The sequence below is a fragment of the Leiobunum rupestre genome, chromosome 3 (genome assembly GCF_980474605.1).
Source record: "Leiobunum rupestre chromosome 3, qqLeiRupe1.1.hap1, whole genome shotgun sequence".
NCBI lineage: Eukaryota > Metazoa > Arthropoda > Arachnida > Opiliones > Sclerosomatidae > Leiobunum > Leiobunum rupestre.
This window is the reverse complement of record NC_143386.1, coordinates 13,411,067-13,421,925: the sequence shown is the minus strand read 5'-3', so window position 1 is coordinate 13,421,925 and position 10,859 is coordinate 13,411,067.

Genomic DNA, 10,859 nt, shown 5'->3' with positions numbered 1-10,859 from the left:
AGAGCTGCCAGGCTTATTTATATCAATAATTATTCAAGTTTATTGATTTGTTAATCAATTGCTAGTGTCAATGTTTCTTCAAAACCCTGTTTGACTGAAGAAATTTACCACAATATGGCATTTCAACACGGCAATCTGCCAGATAAATAGATTTTGGAGCTGGAAATATCCTCCATTCTTAAGAATAAATTCAAAATTTATATCGATTTTCTTAGTGTGGTTAATAAAACAGAGCTGTCAGGCTTATTTATATCAATAATTATTCAAGTTTATTGATTTGTTCATCAATTGCTAGTGTCAATGTTTCTTCAAAACCCTGTTTGACAGAAGAAATTTACCAAAATTTGGCATTTCAACACGGCAATCTGCCAGATAAATATATTTTGGAGCTGGAAATATCCTCCATTCTTAAGAATTAATTCAAAATTTATATTTATTTTCTTAGTGTGGTTAATAAAACAGAGCTGCCAGGCTTATTTATATCAATAATTATTCAAGTTTATTGATTTGTTAATCAATTGCTAGTGTCAATGTTTCTTCAAAACCCTGTTTGACTGAAGAAATTTACCAAAATTTGGCATTTCAACACGGCAATCTGCCAGATAAATAGATTTTGGATCTGGAAATATCCTTCATTCTTAAGAATTAATTCAAAATTTATATCGATTTTCTTAGTGTGGTTAATAAAACAGAGCTGCCAGGCTTATTTATATCAATAATTATTCAAGTTTATTGATTTGTTAATCAATTGCTAGTGTCAATGTTTCTTCAAAACCCTGTTTGACTGAAGAAATTTACCAAAATTTGGCATTTCAACACGGCAATCTGCCAGATAAATAGATTTTGGAGCTGGAAATATCCTTCATTCTTAAGAATTAATTCAAAATTTATATCGATTTTCTTAGTGTGGTTAACAAAACAGAGCTGCCAGGCTTATTTATATCAATAATTATTCCAGTTTATTGATTTGTTAATCAATTGCTAGTGTCAATGTTTCTTCAAAACCCTGTTTGACTGAAGAAATTTGCCAAAATTTGGCATTTCAACACGGCAATCTGCCAGATAAATAGATTTTGGAGCTGGAAATATCCTCCATTCTTAAGAATAAATTAAAAATTTATATCGATTTTCTTAGTGTGGTTAATAAAACAGAGCTGTCAGGCTTATTTATATCAATAATTATTCAAGTTTATTGATTTGTTCATCAATTGCTAGTGTCAATGTTTCTTCAAAACCCTGTTTGACTGAAGAAATTTACCAAAATTTGGCATTTCAACACGGCAATCTGCCAGATAAATATATTTTGGAGCTGGAAATATCCTCCATTCTTAAGAATTAATTCAAAATTTATATTTATTTTCTTAGTGTGGTTAATAAAACAGAGCTGCCAGGCTTATTTATATCAATAATTATTCAAGTTTATTGATTTGTTAATCAATTGCTAGTGTCAATGTTTCTTCAAAACCCTGTTTGACTGAAGAAATTTACCACAATATGGCATTTCAACACGGCAATCTGCCAGATAAATAGATTTTGGAGCTGGAAATATCCTCCATTCTTAAGAATAAATTCAAAATTTATATCGATTTTCTTAGTGTGGTTAATAAAACAGAGCTGTCAGGCTTATTTATATCAATAATTATTCAAGTTTATTGATTTGTTCATCAATTGCTAGTGTCAATGTTTCTTCAAAACCCTGTTTGACAGAAGAAATTTACCAAAATTTGGCATTTCAACACGGCAATCTGCCAGATAAATATATTTTGGAGCTGGAAATATCCTCCATTCTTAAGAATTAATTCAAAATTTATATTTATTTTCTTAGTGTGGTTAATAAAACAGAGCTGCCAGGCTTATTTATATCAATAATTATTCAAGTTTATTGATTTGTTAATCAATTGCTAGTGTCAATGTTTCTTCAAAACCCTGTTTGACTGAAGAAATTTACCAAAATTTGGCATTTCAACACGGCAATCTGCCAGATAAATAGATTTTGGAGCTGGAAATATCCTTCATTCTTAAGAATTAATTCAAAATTTATATCGATTTTCTTAGTGTGGTTAACAAAACAGAGCTGCCAGGCTTATTTATATCAATAATTATTCAAGTTTATTGATTTGTTAATCAATTGCTAGTGTCAATGTTTCTTCAAAACCCTGTTTGACTGAAGAAATTTGCCAAAATTTGGCATTTCAACACGGCAATCTGCCAGATAAATAGATTTTGGAGCTGGAAATATCCTCCATTCTTAAGAATAAATTAAAAATTTATATCGATTTTCTTAGTGTGGTTAATAAAACAGAGCTGTCAGGCTTATTTATATCAATAATTATTCAAGTTTATTGATTTGTTCATCAATTGCTAGTGTCAATGTTTCTTCAAAACCCTGTTTGACTGAAGAAATTTACCAAAATTTGGCATTTCAACACGGCAATCTGCCAGATAAATATATTTTGGAGCTGGAAATATCCTCCATTCTTAAGAATTAATTCAAAATTTATATTTATTTTCTTAGTGTGGTTAATAAAACAGAGCTGCCAGGCTTATTTATATCAATAATTATTCAAGTTTATTGATTTGTTAATCAATTGCTAGTGTCAATGTTTCTTCAAAACCCTGTTTGACTGAAGAAATTTACCACAATATGGCATTTCAACACGGCAATCTGCCAGATAAATAGATTTTGGAGCTGGAAATATCCTCCATTCTTAAGAATAAATTCAAAATTTATATCGATTTTCTTAGTGTGGTTAATAAAACAGAGCTGTCAGGCTTATTTATATCAATAATTATTCAAGTTTATTGATTTGTTCATCAATTGCTAGTGTCAATGTTTCTTCAAAACCCTGTTTGACAGAAGAAATTTACCAAAATTTGGCATTTCAACACGGCAATCTGCCAGATAAATATATTTTGGAGCTGGAAATATCCTCCATTCTTAAGAATTAATTCAAAATTTATATTTATTTTCTTAGTGTGGTTAATAAAACAGAGCTGCCATGCTTATTTATATCAATAATTATTCAAGTTTATTGATTTGTTAATCAATTGCTAGTGTCAATGTTTCTTCAAAACCCTGTTTGACTGAAGAAATTTACCAAAATTTGGCATTTCAACACGGCAATCTGCCAGATAAATAGATTTTGGATCTGGAAATATCCTTCATTCTTAAGAATTAATTCAAAATTTATATCGATTTTCTTAGTGTGGTTAATAAAACAGAGCTGCCAGGCTTATTTATATCAATAATTATTCAAGTTTATTGATTTGTTAATCAATTGCTAGTGTCAATGTTTCTTCAAAACCCTGTTTGACTGAAGAAATTTACCAAAATTTGGCATTTCAACACGGCAATCTGCCAGATAAATAGATTTTGGAGCTGGAAATATCCTTCATTCTTAAGAATTAATTCAAAATTTATATCGATTTTCTTAGTGTGGTTAACAAAACAGAGCTGCCAGGCTTATTTATATCAATAATTATTCAAGTTTATTGATTTGTTAATCAATTGCTAGTGTCAATGTTTCTTCAAAACCCTGTTTGACTGAAGAAATTTGCCAAAATTTGGCATTTCAACACGGCAATCTGCCAGATAAATAGATTTTGGAGCTGGAAATATCCTCCATTCTTAAGAATAAATTAAAAATTTATATCGATTTTCTTAGTGTGGTTAATAAAACAGAGCTGTCAGGCTTATTTATATCAATAATTATTCAAGTTTATTGATTTGTTCATCAATTGCTAGTGTCAATGTTTCTTCAAAACCCTGTTTGACTGAAGAAATTTACCAAAATTTGGCATTTCAACACGGCAATCTGCCAGATAAATATATTTTGGAGCTGGAAATATCCTCCATTCTTAAGAATTAATTCAAAATTTATATTTATTTTCTTAGTGTGGTTAATAAAACAGAGCTGCCAGGCTTATTTATATCAATAATTATTCAAGTTTATTGATTTGTTAATCAATTGCTAGTGTCAATGTTTCTTCAAAACCCTGTTTGACTGAAGAAATTTACCACAATATGGCATTTCAACACGGCAATCTGCCAGATAAATAGATTTTGGAGCTGGAAATATCCTCCATTCTTAAGAATAAATTCAAAATTTATATCGATTTTCTTAGTGTGGTTAATAAAACAGAGCTGTCAGGCTTATTTATATCAATAATTATTCAAGTTTATTGATTTGTTCATCAATTGCTAGTGTCAATGTTTCTTCAAAACCCTGTTTGACAGAAGAAATTTACCAAAATTTGGCATTTCAACACGGCAATCTGCCAGATAAATATATTTTGGAGCTGGAAATATCCTCCATTCTTAAGAATTAATTCAAAATTTATATTTATTTTCTTAGTGTGGTTAATAAAACAGAGCTGCCAGGCTTATTTATATCAATAATTATTCAAGTTTATTGATTTGTTAATCAATTGCTAGTGTCAATGTTTCTTCAAAACCCTGTTTGACTGAAGAAATTTACCAAAATTTGGCATTTCAACACGGCAATCTGCCAGATAAATAGATTTTGGAGCTGGAAATATCCTTCATTCTTAAGAATTAATTCAAAATTTATATCGATTTTCTTAGTGTGGTTAACAAAACAGAGCTGCCAGGCTTATTTATATCAATAATTATTCAAGTTTATTGATTTGTTAATCAATTGCTAGTGTCAATGTTTCTTCAAAACCCTGTTTGACTGAAGAAATTTGCCAAAATTTGGCATTTCAACACGGCAATCTGCCAGATAAATAGATTTTGGAGCTGGAAATATCCTCCATTCTTAAGAATAAATTAAAAATTTATATCGATTTTCTTAGTGTGGTTAATAAAACAGAGCTGTCAGGCTTATTTATATCAATAATTATTCAAGTTTATTGATTTGTTCATCAATTGCTAGTGTCAATGTTTCTTCAAAACCCTGTTTGACTGAAGAAATTTACCAAAATTTGGCATTTCAACACGGCAATCTGCCAGATAAATATATTTTGGAGCTGGAAATATCCTCCATTCTTAAGAATTAATTCAAAATTTATATTTATTTTCTTAGTGTGGTTAATAAAACAGAGCTGCCAGGCTTATTTATATCAATAATTATTCAAGTTTATTGATTTGTTAATCAATTGCTAGTGTCAATGTTTCTTCAAAACCCTGTTTGACTGAAGAAATTTACCACAATATGGCATTTCAACACGGCAATCTGCCAGATAAATAGATTTTGGAGCTGGAAATATCCTCCATTCTTAAGAATAAATTCAAAATTTATATCGATTTTCTTAGTGTGGTTAATAAAACAGAGCTGTCAGGCTTATTTATATCAATAATTATTCAAGTTTATTGATTTGTTCATCAATTGCTAGTGTCAATGTTTCTTCAAAACCCTGTTTGACAGAAGAAATTTACCAAAATTTGGCATTTCAACACGGCAATCTGCCAGATAAATATATTTTGGAGCTGGAAATATCCTCCATTCTTAAGAATTAATTCAAAATTTATATTTATTTTCTTAGTGTGGTTAATAAAACAGAGCTGCCAGGCTTATTTATATCAATAATTATTCAAGTTTATTGATTTGTTAATCAATTGCTAGTGTCAATGTTTCTTCAAAACCCTGTTTGACTGAAGAAATTTACCAAAATTTGGCATTTCAACACGGCAATCTGCCAGATAAATAGATTTTGGAGCTGGAAATATCCTTCATTCTTAAGAATTAATTCAAAATTTATATCGATTTTCTTAGTGTGGTTAACAAAACAGAGCTGCCAGGCTTATTTATATCAATAATAATTCAAGTTTATAAATTTGTTAATGAATTACTTGTGTCGATTTTTCTTGTTAAACTAAAGAAATTTACCAAAATTTGGTATTTCAACACGGCAATCTGCCATATAAATGGATTTTGGAGCTGGAAATATTCATAATTCTTAAGAATTAATTCAAAATTTATATTTATTTTTTTAGTGTGGTTAATAAAACAGAGCTGGCAGGCTTATTTATATCAATAATTATTCAAGTTTATTGATTTGTTAATCAATTGCTAGTGTCAATGTTTCTTCAAAACCCTGTTTGACTGAAAAAATTTACCAAAATTTGGCATTTCAACACGGCAATCTGCAAGATAAATAGATTTTGGAGCTGGAAATATCCTTCATTCTTAAGAATTAATTCAAAATTTATATTTATTTTCTTAGTGTGGTTAACAAAACAGAGCTGCCAGGCTTATTTATATCAATAATTATTCAAGTTTATTGATTTGTTAATCAATTGCTAGTGTCAATGTTTCTTCAAAACCCTGTTTGACTGAAGAAATTTACCAAAATTTGGCATTTCACACGGCAATCTGCCAGATAAATGGATTTTGGAACTGAAATTATTCTTCATTCTTAAGAATTAATTCAAAATTTATATCGATTTTCTTAGTGTGGTTAATAAAACAGAGCTGTCAGGCTTATTTATATCAATAATTATTCAAGTTTATTGATTTGTTAATCAATTGCTATTGTCAATGTTTCTTCAAAACCCTGTTTGACTGAAGAAATTTACCAAAATTTGGCATTTCAACACGGCAATCTGCCAGATAAATAGATTTTGGAGCTGGAAATATCCTTCATTCTTAAGAATTAATTCAAAATTTATATTTATTTTCTTAGTGTGGTTAACAAAACAGAGCTGCCAGGCTTATTTATATCAATAATTATTCAAGTTTATTGATTTGTTAATCAATTGCTAGTGTCAATGTTTCTTCAAAACCCTGTTTGACTGAAGAAATTTACCAAAATTTGGCATTTCAACACCTCAATCTGCCAGATAAATAGATTTTGGAGCTGGAAATATCCTTCATTCTTAAGAATTAATTCAAAATTTATATTTATTTTCTAAGTGTGGTTAACAAAACAGAGCTGCCAGGCTTATTTATATCAATAATTTTCAAGTTTATTGATTTGTTAATCTATTGCTAGTGTCAATGTTTCTTCAAAACCCTGTTTGACTGAAGAAATTTACCAAAATATGGCATTTCAACACGGCAATCTGCCAGATAAATGGATTTTGGAGCTGGAAACATTCTTTATTCTTAAGAATTAATTCAAAATTTATATTTATTTTTTTGTGTGGTTAACAAAACAGAGCTGCCAGGCTTATTTATATCAATAATTATTCAAGTTTATTGATTTGTTAATCAATTGCTAGTGTCAATGTTTCTTCAAAATCTGTTTGACTGAAGAAATTTACCAAAATTTGGCATTTCAACACGGCAATCTGCCAGATAAATAGATTTTGGAGCTGGAAATATCCTTCATTCTTAAGAATTAATTCAAAATTTATATCGATTTTCTTAGTGTGGTTAACAAAACAGAGCTGGCAGGCTTATTTATATCAATAATTATTCAAGTTTATTGATTTGTTAATCAATTGCTAGTGTCAATGTTTCTTCAAAACCCAGTTTGACTGAAGAAATTTACCAAAATTTGGCATTTCAACACGGCAATCTGCCAGATAAATAGATTTTGGAGCTGGAAATATCCTTCATTCTTAAGAATTAATTCAAAATTTATATTTATCTTATTAGTGTGGTTAACAAAACAGAGCTGCCAGGCTTATTTATATCAATAATTATTCAAGTTTATTGATTTGTTAATCAGTTGCTAGTGTCAATGTTTCTTCAAAACCCTGTTTGACTGAAGAAATTTACCAAAATTTGGCATTTCACACGGCAATCTGCCAGATAAATGGATTTTGGAACTGAAATTATTCTTCATTCTTAAGAATTAATTCAAAATTTATATCGATTTTCTTAGTGTGGTTAACAAAACAGAGCTGCCAGGCTTATTTATATCAATAATAATTCAAGTTTATAGATTTGTTAATGAATTACTTGTGTCGATTTTTCTTGTTAAACTAAAGAAATTTACCAAAATTTGGTATTTCAACACGGCAATCTGCCATATAAATGGATTTTGGAGCTGGAAATATTCATAATTCTTAAGAATTAATTCAAAATTTATATTTATTTTTTTAGTGTGGTTAATAAAACAGAGCTGGCAGGCTTATTTATATCAATAATTATTCAAGTTTATTGATTTGTTAATCAATTGCTAGTGTCAATGTTTCTTCAAAACCCAGTTTGACTGAAGAAATTTACCAAAATTTGGCATTTCAACACGGCAATCTGCCAGATAAATAGATTTTGGAGCTGGAAATATCCTTCATTCTTAAGAATTAATTCAAAATTTATATTTATCTTCTTAGTGTGGTTAACAAAACAGAGCTGCCAGGCTTATTTATATCAATAATTATTCAAGTTTATTGATTTGTTAATCAATTGCTAGTGTCAATGTTTCTTCAAAACCCTGTTTGACTGAAGAAATTTACTAAAATTTGGCATTTCACACGGCAATCTGCCAGATAAATGGATTTTGGAACTGAAATTATTCTTCATTCTTAAGAATTAATTCAAAATTTATATCGATTTTCTTAGTGTGGTTAACAAAACAGAGCTGTCAGGCTTATTTATATCAATAATTATTCAAGTTTATTGATTTGTTAATCAATTGCTAGTGTCAATGTTTCTTCAAAACCCTGTTTGACTGAAGAAATTTACCAAAATTTGGCATTTCAACACGGCAATCTGCCAGATAAATAGATTTTGGAGCTGGAAATATCCTTCATTCTTAAGAATTAATTCAAAATTTATATTTATTTTCTTAGTGTGGTTAACAAAACAGAGCTGCCAGGCTTATTTATATCAATAATTATTCAAGTTTATTGATTTGTTAATCAATTGCTAGTGTCAATGTTTCTTCAAAACCCTGTTTGACTGAAGAAATTTACCAAAATTTGGCATTTCAACACGGCAATCTGCCAGATAAATAGATTTTGGAGCTGGAAATATCCTTCATTCTTAAGAATTAATTCAAAATTTATATTTATTTTCTTAGTGTGGTTAACAAAACAGAGCTGCTAGGCTTATTTATATCAATAATTATTCAAGTTTATTGATTTGTTAATCAATTGCTAGTGTCAATGTTTCTTCAAAACCCTGTTTGACTGAAGAAATTTACCAAAATATGGCATTTCAACACGGCAATCTGCCAGATAAATAGATTTTGGAGCTGGAAATATCCTCCATTCTTAAGAATAAATTCAAAATTTATATCGATTTTCTTAGTGTGGTTAATAAAACAGAGCTGTCAGGCTTATTTATATCAATAATTATTCAAGTTTATTGATTTGTTCATCAATTGCTAGTGTCAATGTTTCTTCAAAACCCTGTTTGACTGAAGAAATTGACTAAAATTTGGCATTTCAACACGGCAATCTGCCAGATAAATGGATTTTGGAGCTGGAAATATTCATAATTCTTAAGAATTTATTCAAAATTTATATTTATTTTCTAAGTGTGGTTAACAAAACAGAGCTGCCAGGCTTATTTATATCAATAATTATTCAAGTTTATTGATTTGTTAATCAATTGCTAGTGTCAATGTTTCTTCAAAACCCTGTTTGACTGAAGAAATTGACCAAAATTTGGCATTTCACACGGCAATCTGCCAGATAAATGGATTTTGGAACTGAAATTATTCTTCATTCTTAAGAATTAATTCAAAATTTATATCGATTTTCTTAGTGTGGTTAACAAAACAGAGCTGCCAGGCTTATTTATATCAATAATAATTCAAGTTTATTGATTTGTTAATCAATTGCTAGTGTCAATGTTTCTTCAAAACCCTGTTTGACTGAAGAAATTTACCAAAATTTGGCATTTCAACCAGGCAATCTGCCAGATAAATAGATTTTGGAGCTGGAAATATCCTTCATTCTTAAGAATTAATTCAAAATTTATATTTATTTTCTTAGTGTGGTTAACAAAACAGAGCTGCCAGGCTTATTTATATCAATAATTATTCAAGTTTATTGATTTGTTAATCAATTGCTAGTGTCAATGTTTCTTCAAAACCCTGTTTGACTGAAGAAATTTACCAAAATTTGGCATTTCAACCAGGCAATCTGCCAGATAAATAGATTTTGGAGCTGGAAATATCCTCCATTCTTAAGAATAAATTCAAAATTTATATCGATTTTCTTAGTGTGGTTAATAAAACAGAGCTGTCAGGCTTATTTATATCAATAATTATTCAAGTTTATTGATTTGTTCATCAATTGCTAGTGTCAATGTTTCTTCAAAACCCTGTTTGACAGAAGAAATTTACCAAAATTTGGCATTTCAACACGGCAATCTGCCAGATAAATATATTTTGGAGCTGGAAATATCCTCCATTCTTAAGAATTAATTCAAAATTTATATTTATTTTCTTAGTGTGGTTAATAAAACAGAGCTGCCAGGCTTATTTATATCAATAATTATTCAAGTTTATTGATTTGTTAATCAATTGCTAGTGTCAATGTTTCTTCAAAACCCTGTTTGACTGAAGAAATTTACCAAAATTTGGCATTTCAACACGGCAATCTGCCAGATAAATAGATTTTGGATCTGGAAATATCCTTCATTCTTAAGAATTAATTCAAAATTTATATCGATTTTCTTAGTGTGGTTAATAAAACAGAGCTGCCAGGCTTATTTATATCAATAATTATTCAAGTTTATTGATTTGTTAATCAATTGCTAGTGTCAATGTTTCTTCAAAACCCTGTTTGACTGAAGAAATTTACCAAAATTTGGCATTTCAACACGGCAATCTGCCATATAAATAGATTTTGGAGCTGGAAATATCCTTCATTCTTAAGAATTAATTCAAAATTTATATCGATTTTCTTAGTGTGGTTAACAAAACAGAGCTGCCAGGCTTATTTATATCAATAATAATTCAAGTTTATAAATTTGTTAATGAATTACTTGTGTCGATTT